General features: G+C 38.3%; 1 protein-coding gene across 1 annotated transcript in view; it reads right to left on the bottom strand.

The window, feature by feature from the left end:
- Nucleotides 1–24,831, bottom strand: part of GADL1 (glutamate decarboxylase like 1) — a 194,888-nt gene that overhangs the window by 50,616 nt on the left and 119,441 nt on the right. The gene's annotated exons all lie outside the window — the stretch shown is intronic.

The raw sequence follows: 24,831 nt of genomic DNA, 5'->3' as shown, positions 1-24,831 counted from the left end.
CAATCATCTTGCCATTTTTCTTTTTATTAGGGAGTGGGGAGAATACAATGGGTGAGAGGATTGGAACTATTTTAGTGAGCAGCACAATACTGGAATAAATAGACCTGCTGAAATCAAGAGCAAATCAAGAGCAAATAAGAGTAATGAAAATAATAATCAAATCTTCCTGGCAACAAGGGAATTCAGAGTCAGGGAGCAGAACAGAAGTTATAGAACTATTTTGCAATTGAATGTTCTAAACTTCATTTAAGGCAACAGAGTTAAGTGACTTGTCCAAGGTCACGCAGCTAGGTAATTATTAAGTGTCTGAGGCAGGATTTGAATTCAGGTCCTCCTGACTCCAGGGCTGGTGCTCTATCCACTGTGTCACCTAGCCCCCACAATTGATTTTTTTTTCATTCAGAAATGACATGGTAGCAAACATAGAAAGTCAACAAAAGACCTAGTAACAGATACTTGTTTGAAAATTATATATGTGGTTTTAGTTACATACTGAGAGAGAGAGAGAGAGAGAGAGAGAGAGAGAGAGAGAGAGATGATAGAGAAGGAAGGAAGAGAAAGAAACAACAAAAAATGAGTATAAGACAGAGATCTGAGATGTCACCAAGAGAGAATTGAGAAGCAAAGAGTAGAGGAGAGAAAGTTGGGGGTTTGGAGAGAGAAAGGCCTGGGTCCAAGTGCCCTCACTGAACTGGCTGCAAATATTTAAGTTTCCCTAGGTTATACATTTCAAAACAGCTGGTAGTCTTCCTTGGTAGATAATATTTTCTCATTGAGAGCTTTCTTCACAGTGATATTATAGATTTAGAACATGGGCGTGTGTGTGTGTGTGTGTGTGTGTGTGTGTGTGTGTGTGTGTGTAACAAAAGTGAACTTTCCTTCGGTCTTTTGAGATTCTTTATCTGTGGGAAGTAGGTTTATGCCCAAGGGCACCCCCTTATAAGGATTAAAGAGATCTCCTGATTAAGCATCAATGACAGGAGCTCCCTCCAAGATGATTTGATTGTCTACCACAATTGTGTTGCCTTATCAAATAAACTATTTGTAAAATACTTATCACAGTGGCTAGCATATGATAACTTTTTGTTTTGCAAGGTAATGGGGTTAAGTGACTTGCTCAAGGTCACACACCTAGGTAATTATTAAGTGTCTGAGACCAGATTTGAATTCAGGTCCTCCTGACTCTAGGACCAGAGCTCTACCCACTGTGCTACCTAACTGGTCCCTACAAGGTAGAATTTCAATCTATACTTGTTCTAACCATTTTGGAGAGTCATCCAGAAGTATGCCCAAAGATTTATTAAATTACTTATACCCTTTGACCCCGGAATACCACTACTTGCTCTATTTCCAAAGAAGATCAGGGAAAAAGAAAAGAAACTACATGCTCTAAAATATTTGTAGCAGTTCTTTTTGTGATAGAAAAAAACTGGATATTGGAGAGATGGCCATCAACTGGGAAACGCCTGAACAAGTTGTGGCATGTGATTGTGATGGAATACTCCTGTGCTATGAGAAATGATGAACTCAGTGATTTTGGAAACACACAATAAGACTTGCACAAAATAATGAAGAAGGAAATGAGCACAACCAAGAAAACATTGTATACAGTAATAGCAATACTGTTTTCAGAATGACTTTGAGTGAATAAGCTATTTTTTCCTATCATAAACACCCAAATTAACCATAAAGGATATATGAAAAAAGATGCTATCTGCTTCCAGAGAAAGAAATAATAAATAGAAATGTGTATAGAATAATTTTACACACACACACACACACACACACACACACACACACACACACACACAGCTATTTGTGTTTAATGTTAACCATTTTAGGGGAAGGGAAGAGAAGGGAGAAAAAATTTAAAAAAGAAATCTGCATTAGAATTTTGTCGTATATTTGAAAGAAATAGCAAGCTGCACATAGCAGATTTGTAGTTTCAAGTGCAATCATCTTTTTATTGTTATTTATTTTATGAAAATGTTTGCTTTATTCCATAAATTACAAATAAAAAAATGAATGCTTACTCCCTTCTTCTCCATTTATAAAAGAAGGCATACAGAGCCCTTGCTCTGTTTTATTCCTTTTACTCTTAGTGAAGAGATCCTGAGAGAGTGGCAGAGCTAGAAGTCAATAAGGAATGCCTTGGGGGGACAACTTAGTAGAGGGAGGCATACTGTGCCTCCTGTAGTCTATCTTCCTATACTTATTCCTATGTACTAAGAGGTTCTGAATGATGACTTTCTTTCACTCTAGCCTCCTGGAGAGATGTGAGGGGAATTCTTGAGTAATACAATTTCCAAAGTTGGCTTTCTAGGGAAATAATGATTTCCCAAGGTCAGTAGTAGCTATGAGTACTGGCCTCCTGGCAATACAGAAATTTATATATATGGATTCCATTCTTCTAGGTCAGTTGGGAACTTCTGGGAAGCACAAGCTTCTTGGGGAGATGGTCCCTGAAGTTGGAGGAAAATCAAGGATATAATGCTATGAGAAGGGAGGAAGAGTTCTGGACTTTGATCTTTGGTATTACCATTCAGTGCCACCCTCACAGTGCCATGTTGTCTTTCCTTCATGTGTAAAAAATGATAAGCTAGGGGACTCAAATGGGTCTTTTGAGTTAAAGGTGGCACTCACTGGAATGTTAGACAATTGTCTCTTTAGTATTTTCTTTTTCTTTTCATTCCTGAAGTGGGTCCAAACCACAAGATGGTAGCAATGAGTCTCAAGTGCTTTGGGATGTTTGTGTAATGTGGAACTCAACAGAGAGCAATGCATTTCAATTATACTTCAATTGTTCCTAAGATATGATAAGTCCTTCATTTTTCTCAATTTGTAAGATGTGAGGTGAGACCTCAGAGATGTTTTGATTTACAGTTCTCATATTATTATTAGTGATTTGAAGCATTTTTTCATATGGTTGTGAATAGTTTTCAATTTTTTGTTGAGAGCTATTTCCTCATATCCTTTGATTGATCCATTTTCAAAGTTAAATAATAGATTTATGAAATAAGTGTTTTATAATGAAAGACACTTCACTATGGGGAAATTCAAAACATGAGCTAGAACTTTGTAGGAGATAATCTTGACTTTATTCCACCCTTTTCCCTTGTCCACACTAACCCATTCACACCTAAGGAAATTCATTGACAATCTGCTGCCCTGAGCTAGTCATTTCCCAAGTAAAACTATTTCATATCAACTTAAAAATTAACTTAATTCATTCAATGAAATTATCAACCAAAACTTGACAAGCAAATGAAACTAAAGCTGTTTGACTAAGCTGAAATAGTTCAAGGAGACTTTTTATTGAAAAATTCTGTGCCAGCAAACAAAATTATTAGAAAAGACTTATCAACGTTATTATAATAGGAAGAGGTAAGGCTGAAAAAAGTGAAAACACCATTGAACTTATTCCACAGAAGCCAGTCTGTCAGAATGCAAATTTTATGTTAGAATGATTGCAAAATACTGGATAAATTCATTTTTTCAATAATACTCTATATATGGAAATAAAGTGTGCTGAAAGTCTTAATGCCATTTTCTGTCTTTGTGGAATATTCTGTATTTCAGGTCACTTAATACCCCTAGCAACATTTCCAAAGACATATTCTTGACTTATTCTCATTATATTCATTCCCACATAATAAAGTCAAGTAATTAGGGAAGCTTAAAGACATTAAAAGTTTCTTGCCAAAACATAATTTAAAATCAATTTAAGGAAACTTTTTTTCATTTCTAGAAAGGTCCACAAAAAAAACTGGATAAACAAATCCCATCTCCATTGACACAATGTGAAAAAAAAAATACTCTTGACCTGAGGTTGCACAGAGAAAGTTTTAGTCTGAAAGGCATTTTCTGGGTCCCCATCATAGGGGATTACAAAATAGAAGCTTGTTTATTTGACATGATTGGATAGCTCCTAATGTTTAGAATGCAGCAAAAAATTGTTAACCTCCTCCTCTACTAAATGAGATCACTGAGAAATCTAGGGATGGACAAATATAAGCATATGAGGCCACTGACCCTAAGGACTTAGGAGCTAATACAATCTAAAACCGACTTGGGTTTCGCTTTGGGGAAACTCACTTTTTACTGTAGCAAGTAAGATCAACTTTCACTTGTCAGTTATGAACTAGAGAAGACTCTGAGGGGGCATGATAGCTGTCTTGAAGCATTTGAAAGGTTGTCATGTTTGGTTTGGGCCCAGAAAACAGAATAAGGAGCAATGGGCAGTTACAACAAGGTGGTTTCTGCTCCTCAGTAAAAAAAAAAAGCAACCTGAGGTTGAGAGTTGTACAAAAGTGGAATGGGAGACAGTGGGAAACACTCCCTGGAGGCCTTCTAGCAAAGCCTAGGTGACCATTTGTTAGGGATGTTATAGAAAGGAGGCTTGTTCAATTATACATTTGAAGAATATAGTTGGCCACTGAGGTCCGTCCTAACTCAAAAACTTCTGTGATTCAGTTACCTGAATTCACCCATTACTCTTAGCTTGATCTTAGAGCTATAGGTAAGTCCCAAGATAATCTGTTTCCAAGAAAGGCTGAAGAAGAAATAAAGAGAGCCTTGGGAATGAATTCAGATTCAGCTGAATAATAACCATAGCAAAGGATTAGAGAAAACCTAGAGGTCATCAAAGGAAGACAACAAGGATTGTAATGGGCCTTGGTATTGTGCCATTTGAGAATCATTGAAAGGAACTGGAGATGTGGAGCTTGGAAAAGAGGAAATTTAAGGGAGACAAGATAGTTGTCTTCAAGTAATCCTGGAGCTGTCAAGTGGAATTTATCCTTCCCTTTTAGCTTATATAAAAATGACTTTTCTCTCTCTTTGTACTATTTATGATATTATAGTGTATAATATTAATTAGTATATTACATTATTAATTATATCAGAATACAATATTATAATTTACATTATAGTATCATATTATTTATATTGTATTATTTATTACAAAAATAATATATCTCTATCTATGTACATATATATGTATTTATAAATCCATATTATATATGTATATATATACATGTACATGGATATATATATATATATATACACACACGTATTTTTGTATCTGAAGTTATGTCATGATCAATCTGATCAGCTGCATTACAATTGGAAAAAAATCACGAGGGACATTACATAGAATAATAGACTGGGAATCAGAATGTCTAAATGTATCCTTCGATACATACTCCTTGTGGGATACCAGCAAATTACTCTCTGTCTCAGTTTCCTCACTTATAAAATAATAGAGTTTTATTTAATGGTATCTAAAGTGGCATGGAACTGTAAATCTATGATCTTAAAAAGTACAGAAATTTGTGAGAAATACGAGTTCCTTGAGTTGATTTTCTTCCTATAGTCAATTATTTCTATTTCCTACATTTGTTATGGCCAGTGTTAGAGCCAGCAGAGTTCTGTCTCACCTATACCTAAATTGGCCAAAAGGATCTATCAAGTGGTGGAGTCAACTCTCAGTCTTGGATATAAAAAGGTCAAATGGCAAGTGCCAAAAACTCAATGAATTTGCATTGTTGTGTTATCCAGCTTAAAACATGCATTGCATGAGCTACTTCTCTTGTTTCCCAGTCATGGAAAAACTGTAGGACACGGATCAATAGTCAAAATATTGACAAGGAGCCAACAAGTCAGAGGAGATTCAGTTAACTGAAAGTTGAACTGAAAGTCCTACAATTAAACCTTTGCTGTACACCCTGTCTTCAATAAAATCAGGCATTGGGGTTAGGAAATGATCCTGATTTTAGCTGTAAAAGGCATACTTAGTGTGTGAACGCCTGGTCTGCCACATGGGTCAAATAGACTATGGCCCCATGCTAGGGGCCATAGAAAGCTCATTTTTACAATGTAGCCCCAGGCAGAGGACTAACTCTCTGAGCTGAGCCCCCCCTCTCCTAACCTCATCCTTCCTGAACTTTTTTCCACTCCTCTTTCTCAAATAGGTTCATTACTCAGAGTTGTTGGTGTGGGAAGGTCCTCTTCTCTCCCCCACCCCGCCCCCGTGACTTGCTGGTCCATGTCTAATCTCTAGAGTGTTTAGATTACTCCCCAAATTCTCTAGATTTAGGTGAGGCTGGTGGAAGCGACAGAAGATAGTTATCACCCAGCATGTCCAGACTCCAGGTGTTGCTGCTCCTGAATGAGGATAAATGACTATTTATATTATACTTTAACGTTCATAGAACATTCTCACTTGAGAATCGCATCAACTCTGTGAGGTACAAATTACTAGCTCTATTTTAAAATGAGCTCTAGCCATCCTCCTCTTCCCCTTCCACAGGACCCTCCTGGGTTCTACCCAATGTCCATGAACTATGATGTGTGATTTTCACTTTAGCTTGCTTGAAGTCAGGTCTTCACATCATTTTCTAGTCATATTGCTACATGTGTTCCTCCCTCACCTTTTCCATTTTCTCCTTCATAGATTGCTTTCTTCATTAGAATAGAAACTCTTTAAGGGCAAGACCTGCCTTGTTTATATCTATAGGAAGTGGCATAGAATAGATACTTAAATTCTTTATTATTTATATATCCACCCATCTGCATCCATCTTTCTACCCATTCACTCATTCATCTATCCATTCACTTATTTAGAAAAAGAGGTTCGGAGTGACCCAAGGTTTGAGATGGACTTTGAACCCAAGTCTTTCTGTCTTGGAGACCAGCTCCTTTCCTTCGCATATTATGCTGTCCCCTCTCAGAGACAAGAGTAAATAAAACCTCAGGTAATTATTATATTGTTCTCAATTGTTGTCAGGAGTCACTAATTCCAATCCTTGAAGAAAGTTCTTTTTCATTGCCTTATGAGTGACATTGAATTTGTGAAGATTTTTCCGGCAAAAATACAGGCACAGGGATGTCATACCAAGCCAGAGAGGCCTGGTGTTTTATTGGAAGTCTATGAAGGAAACTTGTTTAAGGAAAAGCTGTGGATATAGGCTGGCAATGGGGAACTGGTTTTGGGGTCAAATATATACACATTGACTGGACTCAGTATTTCTCTAAATATTGAAAGGTAATTAATATAGTAAGATGCATAATTTATTGGCAACAAAAGTTTACCTTTTAATCACAAAATAATAGTTCTCAAGAGGTATTACTACTTGACCTTCTTCCTACTTCGACTTGCTTCTTTGCATCTCTTGTTGTTCAGTCTTGTCTGACTCATCTGACCCCATTTGGAGTTTTCTTGGCAAAGATACCAGAGTGGTTGGTTTGCCATTTTCTTCTCCAGCTCATTTTATAAATGAGGAAACTGAGGCAAATAGGGATAAGGGACTTGTCTAGGGTCACAGAACTACTAAGTATCTGAATCCAGGTTTGAATGCAGAAAAATGAATGCCAGCACTTTATCCATAGTGCTACCTTGCCCCTTCTAGTTTCCCTAGCCATCATTGTTATCATTCTTTGGGTTGAAGTATTATATGTCTCCATTAGGTTCTTTTAATATGTTACCTCAGGAGGGGTACCATTAACTGTTTAGTATTGACTAATTCCTCAGAGTAAAGTGTGGTATGGTGGGCAAGGAGCTGCCTCCTTGACACATGTTTGGGGAACCCAGAGCAAGTCACTCAAGGTCTCACTACCCCCATATAACTCCCTAAGCCTCTAGGTTGAAGAGTAGGCACCAGTCTCCATTAGTAAAGGATTAGTTTCCCATATTTATGAAATTACATGTTCAGTTCTCCCTCCTAAGCACCCTCCCTCCCCACCCTGCCACCAACCAAACATGTTGACATGAGTTTCTTTAGCATAGGATGTTTAAAGCTGAAAGTCAGGGAGTTCAAGTCCCTCGCTGTATTGATATGGAGACTGAGGCACAGGGAGGTTAAGCTATCTGCTTAATACTGCACAGCTTATGAGTATTTAAGGTAGGATTTGAACATAGGTTTTGCTGACTCCAAGTTCAACATTCTATCCACTATGCACAATTGCCTTTCCTACCAAATCAGGAAAACCCAGAAGCAGGGGCCTGAAGGGATGGAATAAGACATAAAACTTTTCAGAAGTTTGAATAATATGTTTTCTTTGGGGATGGCGTGGGGAGGACCAGGTGGGGGCTACAGTGGTTGGCAATCCTTTAGCATCTGGAGTGATAAAGATAGGAGAGAGATGATGAGAAGAGTGAGGGGAGAGGGGGAAGATAACGATAGAAGAAAGGTACCTTTTACTGATATCTCTGCATATACATTGAGACATATACACATGCAAACAAGCACATATGAATGGACACAAGACTGCTACCCTTCGTGTTTGAAGATGATACTACTAACATTGCTCATTCTCAGTCTTGGGAAGAGGCAGCTGAAAAGACAAAGTACAATCTGTAGTCTTTTACAAACTGAGAATGAATCCCCACTTAAGCCATACAAACATATAGCTCTTGTTCTCTCAATCTCTCATGAGCCCCAGTTCTCTACTAAGGGGGCCCCTTCTCTGTCTGGCTGACTAAAACACTCCTGCCCGTGGGTTCGGGTGGGATTACATCTTTCCACCAACAATCTCCCTCTTCAAATTCATCAAGTCATTTTGTAGTTCAAAGATGAAAAGGACTAAAACGGGCCACCAGGGGGCATGAATGGCACTGGCAAAGAGACTCAGAAATGGAGGTGAAAAACCTAATCTAACCCAGTGTAGAAAAGACCTCCCACCAGCCTTGTTTTACAATGTCAAATATTAGCAAAAGTCCCCAGGAACGTCCCAATTGGTTCTAATTACAATCTTCTGATTACATGCTTGAAGACGCACGTATGATTCTCAAGGACAGAGAGACAACCTGCATTTGTTTGGCTTTTCAAGAAGAAGGCCCATGAGGTAGCTAATGAGCATATGAGAGCCAGGGGCAGAGAATGACACCGGATGCTGTGGGGTGCATCAAGAGAAATGGACCTGACCTCAGGGGCTTATGATTTTATTGTCTCTATTACAAATAATTTATTCTTGTCTATACAATAGTCCTTGCAAAGAAATACCACATCACAAGATATTGCAGGATCATAGGATTAGCAAGAGGAATGAATGAATAAATAAATGAGTTTATTATAGGATACAAAGGACAATATAATATCTGTTGTAGAAAGTTGATGTTCCAATGGGAAAAGGCAACAGTGGGGATGGTAAGGACAGTGTATGGATGAATAAGACTTAGCGAAAGGTGGAATGGCAAAATATTATCTTCAGATAATGGGATTTCCAAGTGGTTCACTTACTAGTGATGGCAAGATGGCAAGACTTCATCCAGTTCTGTATGGAGCTGAGAGGGGGAAGAGGAGAAGAGCATGGGGACTGAATAGATTGAGGAATGAGGAAGTTAGGACAGTTTAGGGAGCAAATATGTTGAAATTCCCTCCTTGAGTACAGGAAAAAAGGGAGGAGAGAAAACCTGTGAGCATCACTGAACTCATTGAAGAAGGAAGGAGAATGTCTGAGGAGTGCTAGGATCTGGAAAATTTGGTTAGCTTCTTTGCACTGGCTCTTCCTGATGCCAGCAAAAGCCTCCCTCCTCACTCCTGAATCTTGGACTTCGTTAAGACCTAATTGAAATGCCACATTTCTTCATGCGAGCTTTCCTAATTCCTTTAGCTGCTAATGTCATCATCCCTGAAGGATCCTTTAGGATCCAAAAGGATTTAGAAAAAGCAGATCCCTTGTTCTGCTCCATTGTATAAACATATTCACAAAGTAAAATGGAAACTCTTGAAGGCAAATTCTGTTTTGGTTTTTCCTTTGCATTACCAGGGCTTAGCACTGTATCTGAGATTTAGTAAATGTTTGGTGATTACTAAAGATCAATCAATAAATCAGCATTCATAGTCTTAAAGGGATCTTAGGAATAGAGTCAAGCTCTTTCATTTTATAAATGAGGATGCTGAAGTCCAGAAAAGTATGTTTGTCCAAGGTAATGTGTAGGAGAGATGGGGATTTAATCCAGGCACTCTTTGCAATGAAATTATCTTTCTTCTATATTATGCTACTTTTATGTGGGGATTCCCTTTCTAAAGCAGATCCCATCCCCTCCCTGATTTGGTGATTCCTCTTTAAAAGTTGTTTGAAAAAATCCATGTGACCCATGATCAACCCCTTTAACAAGCTTCACAGTAGCATGGTCCACTAAAGATGTGGTTTGGAGCTAATACTGGATTCAGTGTTTGCATCTTGTAAGACATAGCAAAGCCAGGACTCTCCTGGCATAGCCTTAATTCTCCCGAGGGAGAATTCCTTGGGCTTCCTAGGAGCACACACTAAGTGCTTAAAAAAATAGAGGAGGTCCTTAAGAAATGCTTATTGGGAGAAATGCAAGAGGTTAGGGAAGGAGGGAAGGAAGGAAGGAAGGAAGGAAGGGAGGGAGGGAGGGGGGAGGGAGGAGGGAAGGGAGGGAGGGAAGAAGGAAGGAAGGAAGGAAGGAAGGAAGGAAGGAAGGAAGGAAGGAGGCAGGGAGGGAGGGAGGAAGGAAGGAAAGGAAAAGAGGGGAGGAGGGGAGGTGGGGAGAAGGGAAAGATAAAGGATAGGAAGAGAGGGAGGGAAAGAGGGAAGAAAAAAGAAAAGAAGGAAGAGGGAAGGAGGGAAGGAAATATAGGAGGAAGAAATTGAGAGAAAGAAGGAAAGAAAGGAAGAAGGGAAAGAAAGAAAGCAGGAGGAAGGGAAGGGACCCTGGACATTTGAGGATGGCCAACTAAGTTAGGAACATGATTAATGCATGATTTTGTCTAGATGTATATTCATAATCATAAGATCACAAGATCTTAGAATTTTAGAGGTAAGAGAGATCTAAGAAGCTACTTAACTAAACCTCCACCTTGACTCGTTCATGGTCACAGAGGAAGCAAAAAGCAGAGATACCAGTGATTAGTTGTATGCATGGAAATGGCATTAAAGGTATTATTAGTGACGTGTGAGACTGGGAAAGGATGTCAGCCAATTCTGTTCAGTAGTTCAATGACATGTGATTCTTCATGACCCCATGGACCAGAGCACTCCAGACCCTTCCATCCTCCACTGTCTCTTGCAGTCCATCCAAGTGCAAGCTCATTGTTTCCATGACACTCTCTATGCATTTCCTCCTCTGTTATCCCCTTTTCCTTTTGCCTTCAATCTTGGCCAATATCAGGATCTTTTCCAATTAAGTTCTGCCTTCTCATGATGTGGCCAAATTATTGAAGCTTCAGCTTCAGGATTTGTCCTTCCAATGAATAGTCTGAATTACTTTCTTTAAGTATTGACTGATTTGATCTCTTTTTCTGTCTAAGGAATTTTCAATAGTCAGCTCTAACACCACGGTATACAAGAATTGATTCTGCAACACTCAGCTTTCCTTCCAGGCCAACTCTTTCAGCCATCCATTGCTCCTGGAAAATCATAGCTTTGTCTATACAGACCTTTGTCAGCAAGATAATATCTCTGCCTTTTAGCATGCAATCCAGATACGCCATGACTTTCCTTCCAAGGAGTAGTAATCTCTTAATTTCATGGTGCTGTCACTGTCTATAATGATCAGTGAGCCTAAGAATGCAAAACCTCACACTTCTTCTCCCTTCCTTTGCCAAGAGGTGATGGGCCCAGATGCTGGACCATGATCTTTTGGGGCAGAATAGCTCAATGAAATGAAAAATACACTATGCTATGCAGGGTTATCCAAAATGGACAGATCATAGGGGAGCATTTTGACAAAGGTGAGATCCACTGGAGGAGGAAATAGCAAACCACTATCTTTACCAAGAAATGGCGACATTAAAATGATAAAAGAGATGACATCAGAAGAAAAACCCTTCAGGCCCAATATACTACTGGAAGAGCAGAAGACACTCTGTTCCAGTACTAATGAAACATTTGGGCCTTAGTCTTAAGGAAAATCAATTATAGATGTGTCTGGAGATGGAAGGAAGGCCCAAAGCTATAAAGATCAGTATTGCATAGAAACCTGAACCTGTGCATATAGTCAAACAGGAGATTGAAAGATTAAACATTGACATATTGAGTGTCAGTGAATTTAAACAAATGAGAATGTATGACTTTAATTCAAGTGATCATTAAATATCCTACTGTGAGCAAGAATCTCTTTTTTTTTAGGTTGGTTTTTTTTTTTTGGCAAGGCAATGGGGTTAAGTGGCTTGCCCAAGGCCACACAGCTAAGTCATGATTAAGTGTGAGTTCCAATTTGAACTCAGATACTCCTGACTCCAGGGCCTGTGCTCTATCCACTGTGCAACCTAGCTGCCTCAAGAATCTCTTAAAAGAAATGGAATAACCTTCATAATCAATAAAAGGGTAAAAGAAGAGGTCCTGAGACATAATGGCAAAAAATAAAAAGGAGTGTAATACAGTAGCCCCAAAACTAATATTTAAAAGAGAGGCTTATGATATGTTGGATGAAAAGTGTTGAGGATTGGAATAAGGTTATGGAATGACATGGATGGGAATGGCTGAGAAGAAAATATGGACGGAGTGACATATTATTGGGACTGTCCACACTAGTGAGACTACTAATCCATCAGAGTTTTCCAAGCACAATATTTCAAAACACCTTTGCCTAATGCAACACCTTTTAAAAAAAATCTTTCTAGCTGAAACACTTTTGGATTAGGAGAATGGACTGTTGCAGAACAAAGAAAATTCATTGGGAAAATATATCTGATGTGTAGCATCTTGTCTACCATTAAAATGGAGCTAATACTCTTAACTCCAATCTGGAATTCTTTTTTACTCAAAAAGTACATTAAACTTCTCTGTCAACATACCTTTTTAGGGGGTATATTTTCCCTAGGAAATGGAATTCTCCTGGAATATACTAGTGCTTTCTAAATTATGAGAATAGAAAAGGAATATTTTATTACATAAATATGTTTTAATCAAATAGGGTTGTTTTTGAGTTCACTTGTCCTTAGAAGATAGAAAAACATTGCTGCTGGATCGTTACTAGTTTGTGTCTGAACTTGGGCAAATAAATGCTCCAATCATGGTAGGTATACAATCAATTGTAACAGCATATCCACAAGTAACACAGAAAGTCAACGTAGAATAAAAATATAAAACACAAGACCAAGAATGAGAAGATGCATGGATCTGTATCTCTGGCAATTACAAACTGCATCATTTTAGGCAAATCTCTGAACCATTCTGAGCTTCAGTGTCCTCATCTGTAAAATGGAGGACCTTAATCCCTGAAATTCTTACTTTACCAGACTACTGTGATGATCATATGAGTTCATGCTTGCAAGAAGTTTGTAAACTTTAAAAATAACCTCCAAATCTGTCAGTCATTATCATTGTTAAAAGATGGAGGAATGGAATGAGGATTAGGCATGGACAAGAATAGATCTGAAAGTCACGCCCCAGATCATAGGCAGCCTTGTCTGAAGCAAACAGGGCAAGGAAGACAAGTAAAATAATCTTCGCAACCTGAATTGTGAAGCTTTAGGACCCAGGGCTGTTAATCTGGCATCTTTCATGAACAGTACTAAATTTTCCCTAAAGATATTTAGAATATCACTTTGAGTTATATTGCTGAATATATAATAAAACAACAAGCCCATCAAGTGGGTTCAATGAGATTTATTCTTCTCCTACAGTTGAAAAGAAAAGAGCTTGCTCTTATAAATGACCAGCATTAGTCACAAATCTGCAGGTCAGCAAAAAAATAAAATAAAAGATATAAAAAAGCAGAAGTGACCATGTTTAAACCCTAGAAGACAGATTGTTAATTACTTCAAGAATATAAATTATAGGGGAAATAATACAGACCTACTCATGAAATGCCAATGGAAAAGAAAAAAATCTTATGCATCAGAACACTGAATATTGGTAGGGCAGAGAAAACTAATGGAATCTTCAATTAGATTCTCTTTATCTTTAGCTTCCTGATTCTTGTCTCTCTCTCTCTCTCTCTCTCTCTCTCTCCCCCATCTTCTTTCCCTCTCCCCCTCCCTTTTCTAACTCTCTTTGCCTTTTTTTTCTCTTTCTCTTCCCTTTTATTATACTCCATTTTAGTGTCTATGATTCAGCCTTGAAATGAACAAAAAGGATCCCAGGAGTTTTGGGGGATCAATTTGTCAGGAGGAAAAAAACACAGTTTTCATGTTGAAAGCCATCAGAGAGCCATTCTCTGACATGGTAAAAAGCTCACTGAACAATGTGGTAAGGACTCAGCAGACTGAACCAAGGTAAAAACAGAGAACTTTAAAAAGAAGAGAGATAGGGAAGCCTAAGAAAGGGCAGTATGGGAAATCATTGTCTTGTTAACTTCTATTCTCTTCTTGAAGCTGAATAAGAAATGGAATGAATTTGCACCCATGATGGATACTGCTGTTTTCCAAGGGGAATTGAAATGGCAAGTCCAATGGGGAAAAGGAACCAGAGAATATAAGATTAATATCCTCATATAATATTGTGTTTCATAAATCCCTAAGTCATTGCCTAATTCTCACAGAAACCTCAAGGGATAATAGAATGGAATATATTAGGAGGTAGTAGGATCCCTCCTCATTGAGGGTTTTCAAGCAAAGAATGAATGAGTCCTTTGAGTATCTTGTAGCAGACTTTCTTTTTCGGGTATGTGTGAGTTGACCTGGGGAGCTTTGGCTGAATTTTCTTGTTATTTCTCACATAGGATGTCTTATCTCCAGGCTCTGAGCCTTCACCTTCACTTCCCCAGGACCATATGGCTAGTCAGTATCTGAGGCATTTGGACCGGAGTCCTCCAGACTCCGTATCTTTCTTCTATCTACTGGGACATTTGATTGTCTGAAGTGGGAGGAGCAAAACCAACATCAATATGTGTAACTCAAGGCCAATGCTACTATTGGTAGAAAGAAAGGCATAAGGAAAGGGAGCAGTTTGAGGTCTTAGGGCCAGCATGGTGGTGATATTGGGGAGGCTAATTAATTTTTTTCTGGGAAATACTGAATTTAAGGTGGAAATGGGACTCCAATTGGAAGTGACCATAAATCAGTTGAAATATAAGATTGAAACTCTGGTAAGAGATAAGAGAATACACAAAGTTGGGTTTTATTCCCTCCCCTTTTTTTGCTTTTGCAAGGCAAAAGTTAAGTGACTTGCCCAAGGTCACACAGCTAGGCAATTATTAAGTGTCTGAGGCTGGGTTTGAACTGAGGTCCTGCTGACTCCAGGGTCTGTGCTCTATCCATTGTACCACCTGGCTGTCCCTGCTTTATTTTTTAAGGTACTAAACCTATACATTTTAAGGATAATACTTAACACTTTGATATTGATGCATTTTTTGATGGAGATATTGTATAGTGGATAGAGGGCCAAGAACCAAACCAAAGCATATGGACAGTTGGGTGTGGTGGGAAAGGTATGTGGCGGAGAATTGAGTTGGTTAAATCTTTCTGGGAAACACTATGGATTTTACATGTTACTAAATTGTTTGTAACCATTGACCCAGGAATTCCATAGTTGGGTTGAGGAAACTGATAGTAATGAGAGAATTATAGATACAAAGGGCTTCATAAAAGAATTATTCCTGCCAGCCAAAAGCTAGACACAAAATATAGACCCCAAAGCTAAAGAGTCATTGAACAGATAATGGTCTATAAAGGGAATTAAATATTATTCTAAGGAATGAGAAATAAGAATCCAGAGAAGTATGAGACAATTCCAATGTAGGAATAAAGATGGAGGAAACCAGAGCCAGAAGAACAACATATATAATCAAATGAATATCTAAAATATGCAAACATGAAATATATATATATATATATAAATATTTATACAAAATATATTAAAATGCCAACAAAGTCAGCATGGAGAGGTATCAAAAATCTGGTTGCTTATGACTTTCAATATCAATACCATGATGTCAAAATTGAAGGCCACATCCCTTATTTTTGTTGCCAATCCATAAACAATTTATCAGAAAATGTATTTATAAGGGGGTCGGCTCAAGTGTTAGGAAGTACCTGCTATATCAAAACAACATACGTCAATTAATGTTTTAAAAAGCAAAATTTTAAGAAGAGTAAATAAAGTAAATGAAGGAATAGTCCCAGAAGCTGGAAGAGAGCTAGGTTTGGTTGGCATCATCAAAGTCTAAAGAAGAAAGAGCTGACACAGTTGGGCATTTCAATCTTTGCCTTGTCCAATGCTTGTTCCTTATGTCCTTATATGCTTTATGTCTGACTTGTGTTTGTCTTAGATTTTAATTCTTAGAAAACAGGGATATTTTGTATTTGCTTATGATATGTCTACATATTTCTTCTCTCAATCGACTCTAAGCTCATTTTGGAAAGTGCTCTATTTCTTTGTGGTTTTTGTATTTCTAGCACCCAGCACAGTGGTCAGTACATACTAGACATTTAATAAATATTTGTCAATTGATTGGTTGATCTAATTATGTAAAGCGACTGCAAAATAGCAAAAACTTAAGCATTTTTCTTTTATAATTATAAAAGACCCTGGAAATTAATTATATGATACTCAGATCTTCCTTCAAGCTAATGAAAATTATCTACTGCCCTATTGGATCACTTAGTAAAATAAGAGGACTCCATTTGCAAGGACTATTAGTTTTTGGGGAAAAAATGACTCATTTCTATAGTGTGAATTCCTAACTTAATCCCTAATACTCTCACATTGGGGACAAGGAAAGTGAAAAAGGCAGAGATCAATGCAAACACATGATTTGTTTGTTTATTTGGGTATTCACATATCTACATATTTATCTGCCCTTCCATCCATCTATGCATCTATTTAACTATCTTTCTACTTGTTTTTACCACATCCATGATTTCATTTGCATGGAGAAGACTCAGATGAGGGAACTGCTTCTATCAATGTAGATTGGCATCTTCTCTGTAAAATTTAGTTTTAGAGAGGCAGTTAGGTGATAGGGTATGGGGTGCTAAAACAATAATTAGGAATATCTGAGTTCAAATCTGGTCTCAGATCTTTCTTTCTCTGAAAATTCTTGTCTCAGTGTCCCCATCTATAAAATGGTGATAACCATTGCACCTACCTTCTTGGATTATTGTGAAAATCCAATCAGACATTTGCAAAGTGCTTTGTAAATCTTAAAGTATCATATAAATGCCCTCCAGTTCTATTAGAAGAGTTGCCAAAGGCAGCTAAGTGGTGCAGTAGATAGAGCACCGACCCTGGAGTCAGGAGTACCTGGGTTCAAATCCAGTCTCAGACACTTAATAATTACCTAGCTGTGAGGCCTTGGGCAGGCCACTTAACCCCATTTGTCTTGCAAAAAAAAAAACAAAACAAAAAGAAAAAAAGGAAAGAAGAGTTGCCAAGAGACTGAGAGAAGCAATTTGAGGTCTCACTTCAGAGGTGGGAAGTCTGTTCTCTGCCTGGAACACCAGCTCTTACAGAGTCAGAACAAACCGCTTGAACCTATATATTAACCAAATGTGAAACAAATCTCAGATACAGGAGAGATAAGGACCTCAGAGACCTTCTGGTCCAGAATAATCCATCAAATGACTCCCTAGCCTTTGCTTGAAGACATCAAGTGAGGGAACAGTCTATTTCACTCTGAGGTATCCCTTATGGTTAGGAAGATTTTGCTTATTCTAACCCTAATCAATCAGCTTTGAACCTTTCAGACACAGGTCTTAGCTTTGTTCTCAGAAGTCTAATAGAATAAATACATGGCCTCTCCTCTATTTCAGCACTTCAGATATCAAGGACAGCTCTTTGGTCCCATTTACTTTCCCTCAAGTCATATTTTTTTTTCCCCAGACTAACCATTCTCAATTCCTTGAACCCATTCTGTTTTGGCATGATTCCCAGGTTCCCCATAATCCTTGCTGCCCCATTCTGGACACTCTAGGTCAGTAGCATCTTATTCATATACCTGTAACAATACCTTGTCAATAATAGTGATGACATATTAAGGCAGTAACTCATTAAATAAGAGGAGCATATATCTGGATCTGGAAGAGAATTTCAAAATTTTATGAAGAAACTCAGAGTTGAAGTGACTTGTCTAAGGTCCTGCTAGTACCCAGTGGCAGAGTTGGGACTTGGGCCCAGGGTCTTCTACTGCAGTGCACTATCTTTAGCGAGTAAATGGAAAGAAATACACATACCCCTCAAGCTATCTTATTTGCTACTAGATGACAAACATTTGGAATTCTGGAACTGAAAAATTCTCAGCTACTTTTTTGCTGTGACCTAGGCAAGTCACATAACCCTGTTTGCCTCAGTTTCTTCATTTGTAAAATGAGCTGGAGAAGGAAATGGCAAACTATTCCAGTTTTTCTGCCAAGAAAACCCCAAGTCAGATTATTAAGAGTCAGAAATGACTAAGACTTGACTCATCAACAATAATTATAGTCTTCTCAAATGTAGGAACTGTCTTTAGTGAGGCAGGATCACATAGAGAAATAGGATAGAAAGATTATAAGGTCCTAAACTGTTTCAGATACTTCTTCCCCCTCCTCCTCCTTCCCCTTCTTTCTTCCTCCCCCTCTTCCCCCTCCTCCTCTGCCTTCTCCCCCTACTTTCTCCTCCTTTCTCTTTTTTCTTCTTCCTCCTCTCCTCCTTCCCTCTCTTCCCCTCCTCCTTCCTTCTCCTCCTCCTTCTCTCCCTCCTTTCCTCTCTTCCTTTCTCCTTTTCTCCATCTTCCTCTTCCTCCCTCCTTCTGCTCTTCCTCTTTCCCCCTCCTCTGTCCCCTCCTCCTCCTCCCTCTTCCTCCTCCCCCTTCTTCATCAACATCATCTTAATATCCCTAAATTCTTGCACAGTCGCAGCCCATAGCAAGTCCATAATAAAATACTAGATGCTATTCAGCTGGCTTAGAAGAAATGGGCTTTCTAAGTTTGGTTTTCAAAGCAAGGCTATAATTAATGTTTGGGTCACAGTGCTGGTGGGGAAGGAACAGAACAATACATGTGATTGTCACTGACTGATCCGTGGTGAATACTCAAGCCCAGCAGATTTTCTGAGTATTCTCAAGAGACACCTGGTGCCACCTCCCCCTGCACAGTAGGAGATGAATTCTCCTCTTGTCTTGCCCACGGTCACCAACAGCATTCATTATACTTTGGATTACAAGAACTGACAGTTCTGCAAGACACGAGTCTACATCAGAAAGCCAAAGTGTTCTTTCAGTTTATTTATTTCTTTGAGCTTCTCAATCCAAGATAAACCCCCAAATAAATTGCAAGGGTATTTTAGCAGGCTCCAGGCTATAAATCACACATATGTGCTCTCATAGTCTAGGAAAGAATACCATTGACATAAACTGCAGCAATATATCTCATCACACAAGTGTGTACCTGTGTAGACACACACACAAAAGTCCACACACTTGTACGCATTCACGTACTCTTACAAAGTGGGAAGAATAAATTCAAGAATATTTGAGCAAAAATAACTCATGTTGTCAATCCTGTTTGAAAAACCAACCAGCCGGCAGGTTTGGTGTATTTAAGAATGAGTAGTCTGCTCTGCTAAAAAAAAAAAAAAGGATGCTGTCCAAACTCAGATAGGACCCCAATTTTTTCCATCTCTGTTCCCTATTGGATGCCACAGAGTATCACATTATCCATAGATTTATAAATACTCCACTCCCAGAACTAAACACAACTCTCAGGATTTGGTCTGACCAAGTCCAAATACAGTGAAATGAGTGCTCGGTCCTACATCTTAGGAGAGGCATTGATAGGTTAGGGAACCCCTAGAATAAGGTAACTAGATGGCAATGAGCATAGAGTCAGGAGGACTGATATTTGGGAGTTCAAATCCAGCCTCAGATATTTACTCACTATGTGACCCTGAGTAAGTCACTTCACCCTGTGGCCTCAGTTTGCTTAGTACTTCAGTACCAATGACTCTCTTAACTGAGACTTCACCAATATAGAGAATAGAGAATCCTGGAGGAGGATATTCTCCCCACCTTCACTGCATTTTGTAGTGTCTCAGAGTCTTGAGAGGGCAAGTCCAAAGCCTCACAACCAGTGTGTGTCAGAGATAGCACTGGAAGCTACTGAATCTGAGCTCTTTCTTTCCCCCTGTACCAAGAAGTCTTTCCAAACTTTATTATTAAATTAGTATTTTTAACATTATCATGAATTTATTTTAGGTTTTTTTGGTTGCCATCTTGCACTGTTGACTCAAAAAGGGTATGAATTCCCCTTAAATCCTCTAAGTTTTTTTCAGATTAGATAGAGATTAACCAAGCCTCCTCAATCATTTTCTTAGAAATCTGGATCCAAACACAGGACTTTGCATGCATCCCATTATATGCCATATTATTAGGTTCAACCAACTCAAAATTCTCTAGCCTATCAAGGTTTCTTTAAATCCTGGTTCTGGCATCTATTGTGTTATCTCTCCCTTTCAGCCTAGTATCTCAGGCAACTTTGGAAATCAGAGCATCTTTACTTTCATTCAAGTAACAGTAAACATGTTGACTCTGCCCAAACATCTCATAGTGGCTGTTTCGGATCTTCTCATCTCTCCTTTACCCTCTTATAAAGTGGTCCCTCTCCTTTCCCTCTTAGGAGATTTATTGCTATTGTTCAGTCTTTTCAGTCATGTCTAACTTTTCATTACCCTATGGACCAAGGTATGCCAATGCTAGCCATGGGATTTTCTTGGCAATGATAGTAGAATGATTTGCCATTTCCTTCCCCAGATCATTTTAACAGTTCAGGAAACAGAGGGAAGCAGAATAAAGTGACTTTTACAGGGTCACATAGCTAGCAAATATCCAAAACCAGAACCTCAGATCTTGAGTTCTCTCCACACTGCCACTCAATTTCCCTGAGGAAAAGATGTCATCAAAAAGCATAATGAGAAGATGGACACTATCTATTACAAGCTCCCTCTTCTTCTCAATTCCATCCTTCAGATTATCTTTTCCCGATTATTTTTCATTGTCTGCTCCTTTACTCTAGTCTTTGACAAAGCAGGGGTCCTTTTCTTTCCCAAATTCAATCTTTCAATTTATATCTTTGATTTCATTGCTTCCTGTGTCCTTCCTTCAATCATTTCCTTTCTCTCACAAATCTCACCTCTCTTTATCCATCCCTTCCCTGTTGACTACAAATATATCTTTCTTTCTTTCTTTCTTTCTTTCTTTCTTTCTTTCTTTCTTTCTTTCTCTCTCTCTCTTTCTTTTTTCTTTCTTTTTCTTTCTTTCTCTTTTTCTTTCTCATCATCAAAAAAATCTTTCATTTTGCCCTACCTACCTTTTATTTCTTCTTCCTTTTACAACCAAATTCTTAGAAAAATCTATTTACCCTCATTCCCTCTACTTCCTTTCATTCCTCTCACTATCTTTAACACAATTGCAATTTGGTTTCTTATCACTAAATTGACAGTCTCTTTCAGTGTTAACGGGTTGTCTCTTAAAAACCAAATCCAATAGCCATTTTCAGTCTTCCTTCTTTTTGACCATTCTAAAGCATTTGAATCTTCTCAACTTGCCTACTAAATATTCTCTCCCCCCCTTTTATGCCATTTCTAATTCTCCTTTTGTCTATAGTACTTCTCAGTCTCCTTTGTTGGACCATCATTCATTTCCTGTCCCCTACCAAAAATCCTGAATCCCTATAATGAGTCATCTGCTCCCAATTATCATCCATATGCATATAAATCCCAAATCCAGATAGAATAATTATTAAAGATATACTATTTGCTAAGGCACTGTGCTAAGTCTTAAGGATTTGAAAATAAAGGAAAACAAAATTGTGCTTGCTCTCAGCAAACTTGCATTCTAATATGGTAAAACAAAATCAAAAAAGGGAGACAAAGCAACAATATGTTCGATAACTTCAACTGTCTGTCTCATAGACAACTCAAATTAAACTTGTCCAAAACAGAACTCATTGTCTTCTACAAACCCACTTTTGAAGACATCACTTTCCCTTAGGCTCCCAAACCTTGTAGTTTCCTCAAATCTTTCCTCATCTTCTTCTTCCTGCCTAACATGCAGTCAGTTACCATGTTTCCCTGACTGTCCCTCTTAGTATCTTTCTCCTTCTCTCCATTCACATGGCCACCACCCTGGTCCAGGCCTTCATCTGGACTAATGCAGTAGCTCCTACGTGGCCTCCTATCATCCACTTTTCTTATTTTGTCTTTATTCTACACAGCTGCCGCAGTGATGTTCCCAAATTCTATTTCAATCTACCTCCTGCCTCCATAACTCAGTAACCAGAATGCTCTCTTTCCTCATCTTCTTGAGGGCAAGAATTACTTCATTTATTTCATCCTCAGTGCCTAGTCCACAGTTAATTACTAAATAAATACTTTTAAAATTGAATTAAATTAGCCTTACTTCCTTCTGTGGGACTCTATTTTGCCATCAATCAAATTCTACCTTGTAGCAGATCACAGTGTTCCTAAAGTCTGAGTGATTTTCAGCTAGTAAAGTTTTAATATAGCTATAATAAAGTCATATTAATATTGTCATAATAGCCTAAACTTGCACCCAGGCTTTGGGGTCACCCTGCATTTATACTGGTGTGCCAACTCCTTGAGACCAAAGATTGTATCTCTTCATCTCTGGAGCTCCCATACAGAGCTCAGTACAGTTCCTCAATGAGAAGTGTGTTTAAAAATGACTGTGGAATGGATGAATGGATGAATGAATGAATGAATGAATGATATTGGAAAAAGAAATAAGGAACAAAGGTTTCAAAGAGAAGACAAATATTTTCCAGGTGACAGAATGGAGGATTTTAGCAAGTAATTGAGGACTTATATAATATTTTTAAGGCTTGCAAAGCACTTTACATTTCCAATATCATTTGATTCTCACAATAACCCTGTTGGGGGCTATTTTTATTCCCATTTTTTACAAATGAGGAAACTGAGGCAGACATAAAATAAGTAATCTACCGAGTTAGTAAGTATCTGAGGCTGGATTTGAACTCATGTCTTCCTGACTTCAGAGTCTAACATTCTGCCTACTGTATCATCATCTGTTGTAAGGCCTTAGTTGGGAAAAGAGTTGGAATACTCAGATTATGTCAGACAGTGCGTTGAGACCCTAAAATATCATTCATGGTAGGTATTGGATCAATGGGTTGAAGTAGTTTTTTAAAAGTTCTGGTTGATCTGAAGGACTTATGATAAAGAATATTATCCATCCCAAAGACAGAACTCAAGTGAGATGGTATATGCGTCTGAATATAGATTGAAGCATGCTTTTATTTTCACTTTATCTTTCTTGAGGTTTCTCTTTTTTGGGGGGGCAAGGGTTATGTTTACTTTTACAATGTGACTATTGTAATAATATTTTTCATGTCCATACATGTTTTTATAGGGGTTTTTTTGCAAGGCAAATGGGGTTAAGTGGCTTGCCCAAGGCCACACACCTAGATAATTATTAAGTGTCTGAGGTCATATTTGAACTCAGGTCCTCCTGACTCCAGGGGCCAGTGCTCTATCCATTGCGCCACCTAGCTGACCCCATGACCATACATTTTTAACTTATACTAAGTAATTTGCTTTCTCAATGAGGGGGAATGGGAGGCATGGAGAGAATTTGGAATTCAAGATTTTGGAAGTAAAAGTTGAAACCTGTTTTTGTATGTAACCAGAGGAAAAATAAAATAAAATAAAATTAGCAAAACAAAAAGGCTCTGGTTGAGAAGAAAATCTCATGGAGTGCTACATAACACTTATTTTCATTAGGAATCTTAGCCTATATTTTAATTATGTATCAGTTCTCTACAAGAGACAGTGTGAAGTAGGGAATAGAAAGCTGGCCTTGGAGTTGGCTTGTGTGACCCTGGGCAAGTCACAGCACTTTTCACTGCCCTAGGCTAGCCTGAGTAATTGGAAAATATTTAACAAACACAATAGGACATAGATAATGGTGATATGTAGTTTTCTAAGTCAATAAGTTGCCCATAGGGATCCCCAAGTAAGGTTGTGTGGTCCTGTTTCTATTTGAGTTTACGCCACTGCTAGAGGCGACTCTCTAAAATTATAAATTGTAGAGAAAGTTGCAAGCGGTGGCAGAGGGATTTTCTGCTACCAGTGAAATCACAGGTCTAACAGAGTGAACGGAAATATCCAGGATTATTTCTCTGCTGGATTACTTATTTTTTTTTTAAAAGTACTTGTTACAATCTCTACTTCTTTTGACTACTGTCTGACTATTCTCAACAGTGGAATATCACTTAGTTAAAAAAAAATAGCAACACTGGTTTTTTTCTCTTAGTTCTAAGTATTTCCACTCCTCCTCCCCCATGAAATGTCAGCAGCTTTCCATCAAAGTGAAAAATGTTAGCAGAAAGATCCCGATTAAATTCTCCCTTCCTCCCATTCCGATTTCTTTTTTATGGCTTGCTTACCATCAGAAATGTATTCTTAAGCACTTCCCTGCCTACATTATCTGTCGATAATGCAAGACAAGTCCCAAGGACAGTGTTAAGTGCCTGAAATAGGTAATGAACACTCTGTCTAGACATGGACGCAGTGAATACCATTCATCGTTTCTTGGCATCACCATCTGCCACCAGTTTTGATAGTAGAATATTTGTATAATGTCCATGTCCATTATATTAAAGTGAAAGAAGCTTAATTAGTCATGTATAAATAATAAAAATGATAAACGTTCGAATCTGAGTAACATTTTCAGGGTGAAATGTGTCCCTGCAAATGGGACCATCCATGGGCATAGCCAATTTGTGGTTCCCAGGGAAGACTGTCGCGGAGATCATAGAAGGCCACTAGGTGGCGCCATAGTGCACAGAGAAGACCATTGCCCAACACATCAGTCATGAGACTTCACCTCTCTCAGCCTTGGTTTCCTCATCAGTAAAATGGGAATAACAAAATATAGGTCCTACCTCACAGGATGGATGTAAATGGTAT

The sequence above is a fragment of the Macrotis lagotis genome, chromosome 7 (assembly GCF_037893015.1).
Source record: "Macrotis lagotis isolate mMagLag1 chromosome 7, bilby.v1.9.chrom.fasta, whole genome shotgun sequence".
NCBI classification, from domain to species: Eukaryota; Metazoa; Chordata; class Mammalia; order Peramelemorphia; family Peramelidae; genus Macrotis; species Macrotis lagotis.
Note: the sequence above shows the minus strand (reverse complement) of the source record. Positions and strands in the feature narration are given on the sequence as shown.